At 33.3% G+C, this 19,914-nt stretch overlaps 1 protein-coding gene across 7 annotated transcripts in view; it reads left to right on the forward strand.

Moving 5' to 3' along the window:
- Positions 1-19,914, forward strand: part of LOC105224354 (SH3 and F-BAR domain-containing protein DDB_G0274695) — a 111,412-nt gene that overhangs the window by 69,244 nt on the left and 22,254 nt on the right. Inside the window, exon 1 of one of the 7 annotated variants that reach the window (XM_011202408.4) lies at positions 3,769-5,263. The exons of 5 other annotated variants lie outside the window; for them this stretch is intronic. The gene's annotated coding sequence lies outside the window, so the exon portion shown is untranslated. Of the gene's footprint in view, positions 1-3,768; positions 5,264-19,914 lie in introns of those variants that run through there. One more of the 7 variants, XM_049455794.1, reaches the window with a different exon arrangement.

Raw genomic sequence — 19,914 nt, forward strand, 5'->3', positions numbered from 1 at the left:
TGTTCAGCCCAATTCACCAACATACGACGATTCTCGTGGTCAAGCGACATCAGTTCTTGTGTCAATTTGATCTTGTAAGGATGTAGGCCAAGATCTTTTCGCAAAATTCACCACAACGACGTCGCAGAGATAAACAACTCTTGAAAACGACGTGTGGGAGAATAATTTGGGTCTTCCTCAATTGATGCGCAGCAATACTAATTATCAACACTACGGGCACTTCTTTGGCTCACTGACATGGGCACATTTTGCACTCTGCCTGTGAATTCAAATTTTTCCACTAGCCGCTCAATTGTTTATCTGACATAACGATTATGACGACCATAAATTGGACCTAGCGCCCATAAAGTTGAGGCTACTAACTTCGAGCTTCGGAACCTTACTGAAGAGAAATGTCAAAAGAGAAGGAAAAAATATGGCGTCGTTTGCTGTCCCCATCGGTTTACTTTTGTAGCGTCCCTGTTGAAAAACCTGTCACAATATAAAGTCAACTGGGAGTTCTAAGATCATTATATTAGGTATAGTTATGAGGGCTAGGAAAATACTCATCGATTTTATTCATCTTATCGTCTTATTATTATGAGGAAATTATATCTACTTATTCTGATTAAGATATGTTACATATTTATCGACATTTTCGTTATACAGTCAGGTTTTAAGTTTTAATATTCGGTATATGGGAGCTAGACCTGGTATAATCAATCAGTTGGACAACTTTTATACAGATTTATATCCAGAGCATGTATCCTTACAGTTACACTTAATACTTGATGTTTGGTCGCTCCCTCAATAGTCTGCATTAGATATGGGCATGGTTATTATCTGATTTTACCCACCATTACTTTCTTTTCAGAAATGTTTCAAAATCTGTTTTTACAATAAACATACCTATATTCAACCAACCTTTTAAGTTTTTCAAACTCTTATCTTTTAAAGACTTTATCTCTGAGAAATCTTACGGCTGTTTCAAGAATTTTATGTACTAAATTGTTTTTGTTTTGACACTTGCTTACTTAAAAATCAGTTTCACAGGAATATTAATAAATTATTCGATGTTTTCTTCATTAATTGTCATTTTTACGGCTTTCTTGAAATAAGTACGCATTAAATTAAACGATTTAAACGACGGCTTGTAAGCACAAAAACAAAGAATTCTCAAAACAGCTGTGTACACGAGCAAGTAAATTCGTATGTATGTGTATACAGATGTATGTAAATATATCTGAAAAATGTTACAAATCGAAATTTTACAACTGCGATGCGCTATCTCCGTATTTTGCGAGTTGTATGAGTTTGTCAAACAGATGCAAGCAAAGCCGCGGTGTCTTAAAAAGAAAAATGAGTAAAGCATGTGACAAACTCAAATATCAGACAATTTTATCGCGCAATGGAATCTCAAAAGCTATATGCGAAATTCCTGCTTGAAAGTCTCTGTATTCCTTTAATATTAAATGTAGGCTTAATGTCTCTAAAGCTTAATTGTTATGATTTATTTCCGATAAATTGTTAGTTAGTTCATTACACTGTGCAACACACGGTATAGTAATCTATATTATTTGTTATTTATTTATTATTATAAGTATGTAAACAAATGCACTCCTCCAACTTCACTGCTTTATTTGGTTGCATTGCTTGTTTGTCGCTCTCATAACTTAACAACCGCTATCTCAGATCGCGGTATGAAAGTTAAGCACCCAAGAAAATGTTGCAAGAAAAATTGTCCAGAAAAGGCGATGGTGGCAAGCCAACACAAGAGCTCGATTGTATTCAATGCATTTAGGGCGAGGGGTGGGCGCATTGGTGCACCTATAGGTGGATTGTTACCTGCAAGAAACATTGCAATGATATACAGAAATATAAATACATATTTTCACTTTATTTAATGCACTAACATACATATGTCTGTATATGTATGGTTGTTAACAGATGTGATCTTATATGGGCATGTCCATTAAAAACCAGTTGCTATCAATAAAAGGGTTAGATAATTTTATGTGTGCGCTTATGCGATGGGAAAAAAGTGCAGATAAATGTTTGTTGTTATGTTTACTTACTTATAACAAAATATTATTTTGTATCTAATGGAAAGAGAATTTGTTTGAGTATATTCATATATACTGTTATAAGGTTGTTTGTTCAGTTTATAAAAGTGATTGGTTTTATTCTTTTTTCTAAACATCGATCCAGAAACCTCTTATTCAGGCATATTGAGGCTGCTTTGCTTGACATTTTGCTGCTTATTTGGAAATCATGAAATTACATCTGAAGAAAAAGTCGTCAATCATATTTGAACAATTCATCAGTGTACCCCATATATGATCCAGACAAGGATCCCCTTTAATAGACGGAAACAAGCTTCATTTTATGAAGAAAAAAATATTGGATTAGACTAGGGTTAGGTCAAATGATCGATCAAAAAACAGATCCCACAACCCAAAACTTTGATGCAATATGATACTTTAATACTACTAGTATTGATCGAAAAGACTCTCAAAAAGCGGTTTGATGCCGCCAAAAATTGTTTACTCGGCTGATATTAATTCCGGCTATTTATTATTTCAAGTTCGCCAAAGATATGACTGTCGAAATGTTTCAACCTGATTTTTCCAAGAGCTGGACATAGAGGAATAAGTGCCTGGCTATTTCTCCTCAACTTATTCCATACACCTTTGACTGTTAGAGTCCGGTAAAATTTGCCCCCTTGGCAATAACCAATAAAAAACACCTATGATTGCGGCAAGGTAAACCATACAGATAGTAGGTAGTTCAGTGGGTCTTCTGTGTTTCGTGCTAGGACTGTAAGATCTCGTAGTTTCACAGAGCTAGTTGTTCACTAGCGCATACTAAGCTCACGTGAATTTTAGAGGTCCAGGGCTAGAAGGTAATAGGCCAACGAAGACCCAACTCATTCCCAATCCGATTTAATAGGGACAAATGTGCACTCAGACAACAACTCAACAATTTATGTTCACATGAGGATATTCTCACTTTTAACATCAAGTGAAAACCACCTTTTCATATTAAAGGTTCAGTCAGTCTTGCTGTAGCCAGCTCAGTCCTCAATAAATACTAATAACAAGTGCAGAAAAGTAGAAAAAGGTAGAAGAGTTGCTGGGTCAAGGTCAGTTGGTCAATCGCATTCTCTGGTAAACATCTTCTCGGCTATGCATAAAATGTTCCCTTTGTCTGCTAACTATAGATTATGTGACTTCCATTAAAAGAAGTCAAATCATTGAGTTAAGGTTCAAAATAGGCTAAGCGGTAAAAGGTTTACCAAGAAAGAAGAAGATAATTAATTTTTTCTCCGATACGCCCGAGCGAACCCAAGAAAAATAAATTTTTTATTCCAGTGTACATCACGCTAATTTATTTTATCTCTCACTTATTCGACGCTTTGATAATGCTTGCTGCCAGTCACCAGGCCGCTGTCGGTGTTTTAATCAGCAGTTTACACCTCAAAGCATTTCTTATCATTCGCTTCGCTTAGAAGTGTTGTTGTTGTTATTATGAATATGAAATTTGTTTGGTGCGCTCGCAATTTATGGCAAGAGTTAATTTTAGTAAAATTCAATGAGAGCGAGAGAGCGCGAAAAACAAAAATAAACACCGCACATGTCAACAGAGACAGGCAGGCAGCCAAACAGACAGACCGTTCACATGGGGAGTACCTGCGGCAATCAGCAAGCGCATGCACCACATGGGACCAAAATACACACAAACCCAGTTAGCACACAGTGCATTGCATTTGTTTCGGCTCTCTCACTCGGCCAGTGAGTTGCGCTGTTGTTGTTCGACACTACATTTGTTTTCCACATGTGCCTCTGCAAGTCCGTGACTTTTTTGCTGTCAGCTGCATTTTCTGCTCGCTCTGTTTTGTTTTGTTGTATATTTTCATTGCGTTTTCTGCTTTGTTTCGGCTTTTCTGCGATGTTTTTCCTCAGCGCCGCAACGTGGGGATGCGAAAGAACACAGGTAGACGCTGGCCGCTGAGAGTCAAGCAGAGTCAGCATGCGATGTCAACTGAGCCGTAAGCAACCGGCGATTTTGTTGGTGCGCGTGGACAGATTCGATTCGACTTTTCAGCTGTTCAGATCGTTGAAGCGGAGGAAAATTCAGTAAAACAGTTTGTGGTTGGGGGAGAGAAGAATTCTGTATGATACTTTTTCGATCTGCGTGTGGGATGTTTTCCGAAAAATTTTAGAACATCAATAAAAAAGTGTGTTTAAATATAGAAAATAGAAATGTCACAACGATTAATACAGTGAAACGAAAGGGAATTTAGTGAAAAGTAAATAAAAGTGGGCGACGAAGGATTAAAATGATCGAAGAGTTGCGCGACTGGGGGGAATTCGACCAGAGTGGATGCTAAATATTTAGATAAATTAAGAAAGTGAAGAAAATATGAAAAAGTGATGTGGGTGCTGAAAAAATAGCTAAGTGAATTTGTGAGCTGAAAATAGTAGAAAATTATTAAATTGAAAAAAAAAAAAATTAATTACGAAATTAAAAATAAAATTTAATTTGTATTAAGTATTATAATTACATGAATTAAAAATTCAACTTTTAAAATCTCTTATCATTTGGAAATTAAAAGCAATTGCGCAAAAATTATTGGCAGAACCCAAAATTGTGCCAGTGGAAATTGCGCGCCCTTTACCGCTTTGTCCAAGTGATAAAATAAATTATCAGCTCATTAACAGTTGCGCAGTTAAAGTATAAAGTGAATTTCGTGAAAAAATATTTATTTTGTGTTTTGTTCATGTTATTAATATTTATATTGTGGAAAAATGCATTGGAACGCCAGCAGACAACCGGTTCGTGCGCTTGACAATTGCAATTAGCCTGTGTGTTCATAAACTACTTACAACAACAGCAACAAAAGACCACATAAAACCAAATAAACAACAATAAAAGTTAAAAGCAAACGTTTTCAAATAGCCTGAGATATACTCAAAAGAAAAAAATATAACCAAAAGAAAACAAATAAAAATTTACGCGAACTAAAACGAGGAAAATGTAAGCACAGCGACAGCAAAACTCGAAAATTAATTATTCAAAAAAAATATCAATAAATAGTTTCGACCTTGTAAGAGTTATTCGCAACACTTTTTTCACTAAACTTTATATTAATTAAACAAATTAAGCGAATTATCACATAAAATCATTACAAAGTGTCTACGAAATTTGTGTTCGTCGGCGTTTGGTTGACAGCAAGCAGCAGTTGGGGAAGCGCTTTAAAATTCAGAAAACACAAACACCACAAGTAAATACAACACATGTATTTTATTTACGACAAATACTAAAAATTTTGCTATTTTTATGAAATGATGTGCAGAAAGTGTAGTATTTTCGAATATAACAATATTATATAAGTTTTGGTTGCAAAGAAAAAATTGTGTAAGAAGTTGTGGGAAATATCTATAATATATTTTTTAGTGTTGTTCTAGCAAAACTTCTTATTTAATCTTTTGTAGTTAATTTTTCTTTCTTGACGTTGAGCCCTCTTTTCTGCCATAATTATTTTAGACCCTTGTTTTTAAAATCATGTGATGCAATTCTGGACTAAATAAGCTCTTTAGCTGCATATTTTATAATTTTCATTCTCACTCCAACACATTTGATTTATGAAACTTAGATTTTGAACTTAAAAAACTATACGTGCATATATTTCCTATCATATATAATATTAGTTAAGAGAAGTGCGCTGCTCGTATCGGTTTGATGAAATAAGATGATCGTTGTGTGCTGTTTGCCGTTTGCTTGTAAGCCATAATAATTTCCTTTGTCTGAAGCTGAAGATAAAACCTTTAAAATGTAGAATTTAATATATGTATCTCCAAAATTTTGTTTTTTGACTGAGTTTGGTTGTTTTTCCTGAAGTAATTTCGAGGCGTGGTGCTGAGTTGGCAGTCCTTGGCCGGATAAAAATCTCAAGCTCAGTTCCCCCGTCAGTCCGGTCGGTTGATCTGGTATACTATATATGGTACTTATCAATAACTTACTTTTGATCATACAATTCGTCTAGAAGTTTATTTTCCAAACGTTGCGGCACTTAGCCATCATTAGGCTCATTGCACTCACAAGTTGTAACCCATCAAACGCCTTCCAGCAACTTGGTGGGTTTTCCAAAATGTCTTATTTTTTCACCCTAATTGCCCAATACGACGATGGAGCAGACGTTCCATTACCCGGCCATGAAGAAGTTCGAATAGCAATTGCCCGCCTGAAAAACAACAAAGCGGCAGGGGCCGACGGATTGCCGGCCGAGCTATTCAAACACGGCGGCGAAGAACTGATAAGGAGCATGCATCAGCTTCTTTGTAAAATATGGTCGGACGAAAGCATGCCCAACGATTGGAATCTAAGTGTGCTCTGCCCAATCCATAAAAAAGGAGACCCCACAATCTGCGCCAACTACCGTGGGATTAGCCTCCTCAACATTGCATATAAGGTTCTATCGAGCGTGTTGTGTGAAAGATTAAAGCCCACCGTCAACAAACTGATTGGACCTTATCAGTGTGGCTTCAGACCTGGTAAATCAACAACCGACCAGATATTCACCATGCGCCAAATCTTGGAAAAGACCCGTGAAAGGAGAATCGACACTCACCACCTATTCGTCGATTTCAAAGCTGCTTTCGACAGCACGAAAAGGAGCTGCCTTTATGCCGCGATGTCTGAATTTTGTATCCCCGCAAAACTAATACGGCTTTGTAAACTGACGTTGACCAACACGAAAAGCTCCGTCAGGATCGGGAAGGACCTCTCCGAGCCGTTCGATACCAAACGAGGTTTCAGACAAGGCGACTCCCTATCGTGCGACTTTTTCAATCTGCTGCTGGAGAAAATTATTCGAGCTGCAGAACTGAATCGAGCAGGTACAATCTTTTATAAGAGTGTACAGCTGCTGGCGTATGCCGATGATATTGATATCATCGGTCTCAACACCCGCGCCGTTAGTTCTGCTTTCTCCAGACTGAACAAGGAAGCAACGCAAATGGGTCTGGCAGTGAACGAGGGCAAGACGAAATATCTCCTGTCATCAAACAAACAGTCGTCGCACTCGCGACTTGGCTCCCACGTCACTGTTGACACTCATAACTTTGAAGTTGTAGATAATTTCGTCTATTTAGGAACCAGCGTTAACACCACCAATAATGTCAGCCTAGAAATCCAACGCAGGATTGCTCTTGCCAACAGGTGCTACTTCGGACTTAGTAGGCAATTGAAAAGTAAAGTCCTCTCTCGACGAACAAAAGCCAAACTCTATAAGTCGCTCATAATTCCCGTCCTGCTATATGGTGCAGAGGCTTGGACGATGACAACAACCGATGAGTCGACGTTGCGAGTTTTCGAGAGAAAAGTTCTGCGAAAGATTTATGGTCCTTTGCGCGTTGGCCACGGCGAATATCGCATTCGATGGAACGATGAGCTGTACGAGATATACGACGACATTGACATAGTTCAGCGAATTAAAAGACAGCGGCTACGCTGGCTAGGTCATGTTGTGCGGATGGATGAAAACACTCCAGCTCTGAAAGTATTCGACGCAGTACCCGCCGCGGGAAGCAGAGGAAGAGGAAGACCTCCACTCCGGTGGAAGGACCAAGTGGAGAAGGACCTGGTCTCGCTTGGAATATCCAATTGGCGCCACGTAGCGAAGAGAAGAAACGACTGGCGCGCTGTTGTGGACTCGGCTATAATCGCGTAAGCGGTGTCTACGCCAGTAAAGAAGAAGAAGAGAATTGCCCAATATTTTTGTTGAAACTTTGGAAGCCGTGGAATATAAACTGACTTTCTTCCTTCAAGCTGAACATTCGCAGAGGTAATGATCTACGATAGAGTCTTAATATCCTCCTCTGTATTCTGTTGATTCAGCTTTACCAGGTTTTTGAGGGTGGAATCTTAGAGAGATGCTCTGGATTGACTCCTGTAATGTTGCTTGGTTTCCTTTTACCTAAAAGTAGAAGTTTTTGATCTGTTCGCCATCAATAGTACTCCCGAGTATTTGTGTGATATGTCCCATGGTGTTAGTGTTCAACCTGAGAAGTTCCTCTAAAGTCCATTACTTCAAACAACACTGGAAGGAGCTGATTTGTGTAGGTCAACTTGAGGGAACTGCATCTTCGTGCGGGCCATATCGGCTGCATGTTCCAACGTTGTTTTTAATTAATTACCTTTCACTTGGAAATCTTAGCTTGAGAAGGGATTGTAAGTTTTTTCCATAAGCAGCTGTCTTAATAGTATTATTTTGTTCTGCTTAACTTTGTTCTTTCCAATCCGGCCAGCTCAAAGCACATAAATTTGTACATATATTTGAAGGTTTAAATGAAAGTAATGTCCGCTTCAGCACACTTTTATGTGAACTCAGTTTTAGAACTTTTTACCCACATTTGAATTTGGTTTGGATACATTTTGCTAAATATTTACTTGCCTTTGTAGTTATTAGTGCCAGAAGTTGCCATCCCTCGTTCATATTTCAAGTGGAATTTCTTTTTCATATTCACTATTTCCTTCTAAATTTTCTGTGTGTAGTATTACTAATCTTCACAAATACAAATAAATTAAGGTAAATACAGAGTTCTAAAGAAGATTATTTATCCTTCAGCTTCTCTCAAATTAAATGCTTTGTAGGCGTTTCTGATCTATGCAAAGGCATGGCAGGTGCGTGGCAGGTACCTGGCAAATGTGGAGGATAGCGCAATCAAATTCGGTCACTGTGTTTCTCGCTAGACTATTTGTTGAGCGAATGTAAATAAGTAGTCTTAATTTTTGGTAATTCCACTTTTATGTTAATCTTCTCTTTACTTTAAGGCATGAAGATTTTGAAATCTGAAACTGTTCTGAATGCGAGTAGTGTGGAACTAGTAAAATAATACTCCACTGTACTCCAATTCATAATGTTCATTTACCTTATATGTATTTAGTACACATTTTCACTGAAAAAATTTCCATTATAAAATGCTGTTTAATTACAAATTATACATATGTAATATACATATGCTTATATGTATATAACTCTATAAATATATATTTTGTATATGGCACATGTGGACTGGAAAATTAATTTGTTATTGCGTGCTATTTCTGAATTGCAGTAGTTGTATAGCAAATTTACGTTTATATACTAATTGTTTGGCTATTAAAAACATTGATTCTAACATCTAGTGAATGTGATAGATCTGGATATGTATACATATTTCTTTACACATTTATTTAATATATACATATGTATGTATGTAGTTAAATGTGAGTGTACGGGTATTAATGAATTAAATTACTTTGAATGCTCGTACGTGTTGTTATTATTATCGCCGTATCTGTTTTAAAACAATTTATGACCATTAAGAATGTTAGATGTTCTTGTAACCTCTTTTCATATTTTTTTTTTAATTCTAAAAAATCTTCTAAACAGAAGCAATTCAATTAATCTTGTGATTAAATTTAAAACCATTTCTCTTTTATTTCTGCCGTTGAGTTTTTGAGACAAAAAGTTATAGGTATTTATAGAAAGTCTCTTTGATTTCGGTTGGTTAGCTCATCTGGAGCTACTATAGATTATGATTTTGTGATTAAAGCTAAGCTAAAAATCGAATTCTTAAGCCACGATTTTCAGAGAATCATTAATATCGGCAATAAAAGCAGTGGATATCATTAAAAATAATCTAAATGGTTCAAAGAATGGTCACGTTCCTCCTTAACTTTCTAAAAAATAATATCTCAACCAACACGTGCTAATAAAACAAAATCTAAGTGTTTCCGACAAGAAAACTTTTATCGGAAAATCATCAGTTATATGAAGAAAGAAAAGAAAAAAAAAAAATAAAACCATTTTCGTTGATGAATATTCCTATTTTCATTATTAGGCCAGAAATATATATAGCAGCCCTCGTATAAATTAAAAAAAACTATGTACAAAAATATTTCTAAAACTTTTCGACAAGAAAAATATTATAGGGATAATCATCGTTAAAAGAAACAAATCTGAATTTTCTGAAACCTTCCTTTAATTTTAAAAATACCCAAAATATCTGGTTATATTCTAAATTTTTAAGACATAAAGCATATTTTGCAATACATATTATATCATTGGTCCTCTTTGGACTTTAGCGCTTTCGCATTCTGAACGCAGAGTCATCGCATTAACACTGCCTCACTTAATAATCTCTGGACTTTAAATAAGTGAGTAATGCATTTTTATAAATAATTGAACACTACTCTCGTGATAAGCCGCTCCTCTGCATTTTTTTTAGAACTGCTCTGACGTCACAACCAAAACCAAATACAACTGATTAAACAAAAATTTACATAAAGAATTTGATAAAAAACACAGACGCAGACGTTAATGAATAATTAAATCATCGGATATTTGTAGTCGTTCGATTTTGAATCACATGTCATAAATGCAAATTTTCGCCGCTGCTTTACTTTAAATAAAGTTCCCGAGATAAGACTTATGTCATTTAAATGTGCTGAGAATTTCAAACGAATTGGTATTTGTGCTCTATAGCGAGCACTTCCGCCTGCAAGAATATTAGGATGTATTTTTCATTTGGGTGGAAATGAAGAAAAGGACTGGAAGACTGCCACAAGAATTGAGTTTTTTTAGGCAAATGTTTGCGTATTTCATAAAATCAGCATTGAGTGAGATGTCATAGTCGTAACACAATTGAAATAGCTTAAAGCAACTAATAGAACAACAATCAGCATCCGCTTTGATAATATTTCCATTAAGATAGTCTGGTAGTCTTTGAACTTTGGGATTCTATGTAATAAAGAATTTAAATCAGAATAGCAGTTTATGATTAATGGATGATTAAAAAAGAAGTATATAAATAAATTGTCATATATGTATATATGTACATATGTGGATATACTATTTATATTTACACTGCGTTTGTTTTTAATCTTTTTTAAACTATGTAAACCTCTCTCCAGTCGTTGTAGGGATTTATGTAATAAAAGTGAATAATATTCTTAGTCAAAAACAGATTTTTGATTTATATTGAGTGTATAATTGAATCCATAAATTTTTAATATATTTTTTTTTATTTATTTTTAATTGTATTATATTTATTTGCATACCTTATTTGCGAGATATACAATATAATATATCTATGTAAAGTATATACGCCAACTAATTCCTCAGTTTTTGAGATATCGATATGAAATTTTGCATATGTCTTTTTCTCCTGAAAAAACTGCACATTTGTCGGAATCGTTGATATCGGACCACTATGTATGATAGATCCCTTACAAACTATTCGAACAAAATCAAGTCTTTTTAGAGAAAAGTTTTTTATTTGATGAGCTATCTTCACGAGATTTTGTACAGTTTGTTCTTTAAGGTAGCGCTACAATATCTGAACAAATTTTTTATATCGGATCACTATAACATAAAGCTGTCATACAAACTGGTCGATCAAAGTCAAGACTTTGTATGGAAAATTTGTTAATTGACAACGTATCTTCACAAAATTCGGCATAGATTGTTTTCGAAAGTATTAATAAAATATACGAGTAAATTGTAAAGCTCAGACAAAACTATATCATATATCTTCCATACAAACTGATTGATCCAAATCAAGTTCTTGTATGGAAAACTTTTACATTTGACAAGATATATTCACGAAATTTGGTATAGATTATTTTCTAAGGCAACAATGTAATTTCCGAAGAAATTGTTCAGATCGAATTACTATATCATATATGTTCCATACAAACTGATTGATCCAAATTAAATCCTTGCATGGAAAAGATTTTTATTTTTCTTCGTTTCTTTTCGAAATTTGGCACAGAGTATTCTCCGAGACAGCACTACAATCTCTGAACATATTGTTCAAATCGGACTTATATCGAACATTTCTTGTATGGTAAATATATTTTTATCAGTATAGGGTTCTAAAGCTTCAGTGCAATCAAATTTAACTTGTTTTGTTTTTTTTTCATAAACAAATTTAATTCAATTTAATTATTTAAAAACCAATAATAATTTTTAATAAAATAATAAAATAAAAATTAATAAATAATATTTTGTTGTAAATATTTTATCTACTTGGGGTTTCGTTAATAATTAGGCTTCAAAGAAGAATTGTCAATTTTATATATTTTAAGGGGTATTTAAACCTTTTTAGTAATTATGCTTATACGATATATTCAATATAAAAGTAATTTTCATCAAAACTTTTTTTAATATGTCAAAATATTTTTTTGAAAATTTGTAAGCGAAAAAATTTTTCGATTTTAATTTTTTAAAAGAAAAATAAATAAAAATGTTCTGTAAAAGTACTTCAAAATATTAAAAAAAAAAACTAAAATTAATTACTTTGTTCTTTTCATACAACGTATTCCAATCCCATTAAAAATAAATTTCATAAAGTTCAAAATTACACAAAGCTTAAGCAATTTCCTAAACAGTACTATGAAATTTATAATACTAAAGAATGTCTAGCCGATATTAAAAATATTTACATTATGAAATGTATTATATTGCTGAAATATGCATTTATTTGAAAAATAAAAATTTTGCAAATTTCAGTCACCATGCAAATATAATCACGTTGCCTCCATTAACGAAATTCGAAAAAAAAAATTCTCAACAATTTTCAGTCACAAAATAAATTTTCTAAAAAATTTCAATTGCTTTTCTGGCTGCCACTAAATGTTCAGAAACTTAACGAGGCATACATACATATATTGTATATAACTATATACATATTTACACACTTACTACATATGCACTGCATTTTCAATACTAAGTAAAATTGTTTATTTTCTTTTTTGTTTTTCACCTCCCAACTTTTATTTTTAAAATTTGAGCATTTGCCAAAAAAGCCAGAAACGTCGCAAGCAGCGTTCTGTAGCTTGTTGGCAGCGATTAACATTTAAATGTACAAAGTTTTAGGAGATATTTCGGCTATGCGCTGCTGAAAAGTCCAACCGCCAAATTCCGTCCGAGAGGCAGGCCAAAGGCTTTTCTGTTCAGTTTTTACTTTCAAGGAAGCCAAAACTGAACTTTATTGCGCTCGAATTAACGAACTAGAAAATAAAATAAATAAATACTTGCTGAACTTTTTGGGTTTGTTATTGTTGTTGCACGCTTTGCTGTACTTTCATTGAAGGTTGTAAATATAAACTATGCAATTGTTTATAAATAAAAGTAATTACGTATATACATATGTGTGCATGGATGTGTGAAAGTTCGTATAAAAGTGTAAAGATCTTTTTGCATTAGAAAACAGCATTAAAATTTGTTGCTGTAAAGGTGGCAATACTAAATTTTTAGTTAGGCGAATGATGAGAACATATAGTGAGAAGATTAAAGGAGAAAACTTGGAATATGATTTTTTTATTACCTAAATTTTTACTGATGTTTTATAGTCTTTCTTACCCAGCACTTCTCGAAAAAGTAATTATTGTGCGGTTCTTACTCAACATTGGAGACATTTGTGGTTTTGAACTTGATATTCTTTCTCGATCACTGCTGAACTTTTGCGACATTCAGTCACCATTTTGATAATTACATTTTTAAATTTTAGAAAATCATGTCCGGGTTCAAGCTGTGAGCTATGTTGTTTTCATAAGTTTTGAACTCAAGAACTTGAGAATTATATAATTTTCTAATTGACGAACCAAGTTGGAAACTTGAAATGTACTAGGCTTGTACTAGTTGACTCTAATCTCAACGTTTAATGTTTATTTTCCTGCTTAGGAACATTATTTGTGTCCCAAAACTGCAAATTTCCATATCCTTATAATAGATAACGGCATTGTTCTAAAGTGTCCTAAAGAAGTTATTAATTTTCTAAACCAAAGTTAGGAGGGCAGTCATAGTCAGCGGTTGTAAGGTACCTTAGAAAGTTTGAACCGAAACCGACCTTGGATTCTTGATTGTTGGACAGTTTCGGTGTCATATTCATAAATCCTTTTTTCATCGCCATGATGTGTTTGATGAATGAAGAGACCTCACATTGTGAAGCATCTGTTTTGCGACCTCTTACTCGACGTCGGACTCAGGAATTTTGGTATGAGTATAGCATTGACTCGCTTCATACCCAAAACACTAACCAAAATGTGTTGATCTCAGCATTCATAAGAGATGTTGTGAACCTATCCGATCTTTTTGATGCTAACACGATGATTTTCCAGTAATATTTCTTTCATTTTTCAATGTGAAACGGGTGACTTGCATGAGGCAAATTTTCGATGACTTACAGACCTTCACTTAATACATCGTACCACTCAAATACTTGTGTTCGTGATAAAGATTTCCGAAAGTAGTTCTGCAACATTTTTAAAGACTCCAAAGCCATGATTCCATTGGAAACTTGAAGCAAACTCATTGTTCAACGGTAAAGGTTAGTCCGGTGGGCTTATGAGTTACGCACAGATCAGTTTTGGTCTTTTGTGATACCAGATGAAGTGCCATAAAGTATTCCATGAGGAGTTTTAATCTTTTTGGATTAACTCTAAAAATCGCCAGAGAATCTAAGCAACAAGATGCCAAACTCACATTAATTGAATTATAGAGATCACACTCCACATGAATATAGAACAAGGTTCTGGTTAAAGCAGTCCGGCTTTTTATTTTATTTTCGAATCAAAACTCTCCAAAGATTTTGTTTCCAATTCACTCAAATAAAAAAATTAAAAAAACATAAAAAAGGTTCCAGGAATTGTTTTTATCGAACAGTTTAAACCAGTCCAGGTATTTTTTATTTTTGAATCAAAAATGTCTGGGGAATGTGTTTCTAATTAATACTTAGATCCCCCAAAATATATTTCCACCTTAGCTATCTATACCATATATAATTTTTACTAATAGATTTTCTACGTCGCTGTACTTGTTTTGATGTCGGTCATAGTTGTAGGTGTTTTACATAGATAGATAACGATAAATAATTTTATCAATTGGGGGCATGTTGTGGCTTTAGAAACTTAAGCTATTTTATACTGTTAATCAAACATGAAGAGTTGTGTACAATAATTTATGTCGTATGTGGTCGATAAAACTATTTTTTTCCAAGAGTGAATACATACATACAAGTATATTCTAAATAATATCCACGATTATCATAATATTGTTGTATGCCACACACTCTTATACTTGGCTACATATTAATATAAATTAATTTGTTGGTTCACATGTCACATTTTTGTAAATACATGCATACGTCAATAAATTTGAAAACATATGCAACACAAAACGATTTGAAAGAGAATTTTTAAAATTAAAAATGCGTAGGAACAAATCCATACATACAACCATAGTACGTGATGCATAGAAAGTCAGAGAGAAGAGAACTCCTACGGGCAAAGGGAGGAAACGCATAAACGCGTGGTAATCGTCTCCATCGATTTGTTGTTGTTCTGCAACAGGAAATACATGTTTAGAAGACAGTTCTACTTCGTTTTTTGTTTGTCAATTCTAAATGTTCTTACCACGTAACCATTTTGCCGGACAATAACCACAAAGGTGCAGCAGGTAGAAACGGAGATTTTTTTTTGTTTATTTGCTTGTAGTTTGCTCAGCCACCTTACCAACCTTCATAGGCGACTGCATTTCCTGTCCACTGCGCGCACAATTTATCGCTGAGCATCACTCCATTTAACTGCTGGTCACCCGGGCTAGCTGGTGCATGCACACACCCAGCGGCGAGTGGTGAATGCCAAGTCATCGATTTGATACAATCAAGCTTTAGATGACAGTGTAGGCATCGGTGATGATTGGTACAACAAAACAAAAAACGAAGAAGCGATGACAAACCAAAAAAAGTGGGCCTTTTGTCCAACTGCGCAACATAATGAAGATGTGAGGATGTAAATTAAATTTAGCTGGAAAAAACTGAGTGAGCGGCGGAAAACTGACAATGATGAAGTGCAATCATAAGTAAAATGTAGGCTTGCGCGGAAATTGATTGAAGAAATCATCGGTTATGAGAATTGCTAGATGCGACAATGTAAGTTTTAGGTCATGTTGTTGTGTTGGATCTTGTATTGGAGAGGCAATGTTTCATTGGTAAATCAGATGGTGACATTCGAAGTGTACTAGGTATAGAAAATGTAACCTATTTTTCATATTTGATATAGTATACCTCGAACTGTAAGATTTAAGAATTTTATTAATTTATTCATAAACCTATAATCTACTTAATCTTTAATACCATGAAAATCCAAAATAATATGTTGAACTCCATCAAACCCAGCTTTTAATATATAGAAGATATTTTATAGCTTTGTAATTCCTTGCCTTCATTTTTCCTCTGAAACTACATATACGGTCTAGCTATAAAAATACAATTTCACTGAATTCACGTTTTCACTAATTTTTAATATGTTGAAAGCCATAAAATTGACTCCTGAGCCTATAAAATAATACCAAGACTTTAACCAATTCTCCATACACTTGTTTCAAGGCTCAGCTGAAATAGTCTTCGCGTCATTTTTGGTCGCCATAGGCTAGATTTTTGCACTGTTTCGACGTCATATTCATAAAGGCACGTCTCGTCATCCCAGATACGTTTTAAATATCGCTTTTGCAACCTGTACTCGGTAGAAATAAAACGTCTCGGGAACATTAGAAATATTGCTTGACGTTAGGAAAAATATTTTTCGATTAGCTTTGCAGGCGCAACTTAAATGGATCAGTCCGGATCAAATTTGATCAGGTTGTATAAATATAAAATTGTTTTTCCATCGATTCTAGCACTTTTACAGAGATTCTGGTCGTTCAATGCAATACTTTTTGATACATTTTTTTGAATCATTACACTATTACACATGCGTCAAAAGAAGTGTTAGCGCAGGGTTGCACCGTAGGTGCTACTCGTTCGTTTGATCATCTGGCATAGTTTGTTCGATTCGCTGGATAGTAACGCTTGGAAAATAGAATACAGTTATTTCAACTATTCTTCAATAACAAAGTACTCAAACTCAATATAAATTCTTAAATTTTCGTTGCTTCTAAATGACACCATCGCTAACAAAGACTTACTACTACAGCAATATTTTTTTGTTGTTCTTTTTAATCACATATCACAGCTCATTCATCATTTGCTTTATGAATTGTCTTCACTTGTATTACATAAAGTTGCCGATAAGAGACATTGCCGTTATATGCAAAGCTGATAAAATTATTTTTACAAATTTTCTTCCCCACGTACATATGTACATATATACAGTCTTGTAGATATTTATACACAATTATGTGGGTTGGTCAATATTTATAAATTTTTGTGTCATTGTCGTCCTCGGTACTCATTTGCAATTTCCATTTTTAGCCCTCTAATTGTTTTTTAATTCAACTCAACTTCAAGCCTCATTGGCTACCTGTCTTCTCAAGTACATGACCCATTTAGTCATAAAAATTACGCGTTCGCTCGAGTTTATCCGCTAATAATTTCTTGACATGGATTTTTCCGTATTTGTTTGGACTTTGCTGCAATTTCGTACGCACATGCGGATTTGTATATAGTTTGTTTGCTATATGTTTGTATGTGTGTATGTATCTTGATATTGACGTTAGCAAGCTTGCGAGCATGGCGCTTTTTAATTTAAGCTATGCTAATATTTGCTGCTTGATACAGACATGATAAATAATTAAGTTTTTATTTCTGTTCCTTATCGAATGCCAGAACGCTGCACAGTGTGTGGTTTTGAACAATTATTTACATTAAGCATTTATCATAACGTTTCATGGAATATTCCGAAAATAATAGCAAAATTTAATAACTAAAAAAGCTTACCTAGCATGACAGACATAAATAAAAATTATAAAAAAATTTAAATTGAAATTTCTATTTATGCATATAGGTCTCTATTTTTTGAAATATGAGTAATTTTTTATTATTTTTTTAAAGGGTTACATGGTTTCCTCGGGTAAAATCAGCATTTTTCAAAAATTTTTTCTCATATAAAAAAAATTAAATATTTTATTAAAATTTTTTACTGTTACAAACATACTCGTACTATATTAACAAAGAAATTTCAAAATTTTTCGAAAAAATATTTTAAACTCGGCCATTGGGATCCTTACAGGATCATCTAAAGTGAATAAAATTCGTGTTCTGGTTAAAACCTTAACTTGTACGAAGGAAAAAGAACACTGAAAATTGGATTTTTGGTAGACAGTTTTAGAAAAAAATTAAAAATTCAGTGAAAATTTCGCAACATTTGTGGATGTGGAGAAGTAAAGAAAAACAGGAAGATTAAGTCCCTCAATTTGGAGGTATTTTGTGAAAAGTTCAAAAATCTCTCTAAAGTAAAAATATACATAAAAAATATTTTTATTTTTTAATTTTAATTTTAAATGAAAATATTTAAAATTACGGAAAATATTTTAAATATTTTTTTATAATTCTTAAATTTTAATTTTGTCATAACTTTTCAAATTTTGTTAAAAAAAAATATTTAAAATAAAAAAAAAAGTTATTTAAAAAAAAATATTTAAAATAAAAAAAAATATATTTTTTTATGAAAAATAAAGTTTGACTATACTCGTATTAATAATATTTGTTTATTTTTATAATAATCATCATTTAATAAATATTTGACCACATTGCTCCCTCTGTGCGTTCTGTGCTCTCGCCTTCTTACAAATACAATTATTATACAGTGATAATAATATAATAGAAATAAGAAATAGTCATCATAATTGAGTTCATAATTGTCGCATTGCTCGTTGTTTGCCCTAGAGCTAATAAAACATGTGTATGTACATATGTACGTTGTTTGCTTTTTGATTCAGCTTAATTATTAAGGTGAAAGAAAATAAAAAAATTTGCACATGATCTCACGCGGTTTTCTTATCGGCGAAGTAATTTTTTTGTCGCGGATCGTCGGAGATCTGAGATGCTTATTTGCATTTTTTTTGCTTTCTTATCAGTACAAAGTTCCGAATCACTTTTGGGATTACGCTTCTAGAACAGCCATTCGAGGTTGGTTTAGGAGTCATGCAAAAAGCTTTTCAGTGCTATAAAATGAGTTGAAGCATTGCTTTTAAATGCGAGTAGAGATAAAAGATGATATAATTTTAGAAATAAAGAAATTACTTCATAAATAAGTTTTGATTTATTTGCAGGTATTTTTTGAAATTGTTGACTGATAATAAAAGTGCGTTAATGAGATCATTTCAGATCATCAGATCAGTTGCAAAGAATTATTAAAATTATTAGCGTAATAACAGTAATATAGTATCAGCTTTATAAAAAATATGTATTGCACATCATTGAAAATAAAGGAAAAGTTACATATATTATGCTCATATTTTTACTTTTTTCGTAACTTTCATACTATAATTAATAATAATGTTCGAACTAAGCTCAATTTCGAATTTCGAAAGCAAATATTTCGATTTTAGTTTTTTAACTTCTGATTAAATTTTACAAAAAAACTGTTTGGTCCAACACACCGAAAAAGTTGTTTTTGCCTAATAATGTAAAGTGTCGTTTGCAGCTTGAAAAGTAGATTTTTGAGCTGTTTTTTTTTAATCATGAAGCTATAAAAATATATTGTTATACCTTACAGTTATTGAAAATATTTTTCCATGTACTATACATACATATCGTCACCTAAAATGCAAAGCCGCATATTATCAAAAACAAATCGAAAATCACTGTCAAATATAATAACCAATATATAACAATTTTATAACCACAACTCAAATTTCGTTTCTGATAGAAGTGATTTCTTTTATATTTTTCCTTCGCCTGTAAATTTATGAAAAGTGATGTTTCCTTATTTTTCATTTTAGGTGACGAGATATATATGTGTTTGTATACATATGTTTTTTTCTTAAACTCATGAATTAGTCATGCTTTCAAATTTATTTTCCCCTAATCAGTTTTACTTTCCAAAATTTGAAATTTCGAAAGTTATAAAGAGATGTCACAAAGCAAAAAGAAAGTTAGTCATTGC

This window comes from Bactrocera dorsalis, chromosome 4 (genome assembly GCF_023373825.1).
Source record: "Bactrocera dorsalis isolate Fly_Bdor chromosome 4, ASM2337382v1, whole genome shotgun sequence".
Classification (NCBI taxonomy): Eukaryota; Metazoa; Arthropoda; class Insecta; order Diptera; family Tephritidae; genus Bactrocera; species Bactrocera dorsalis.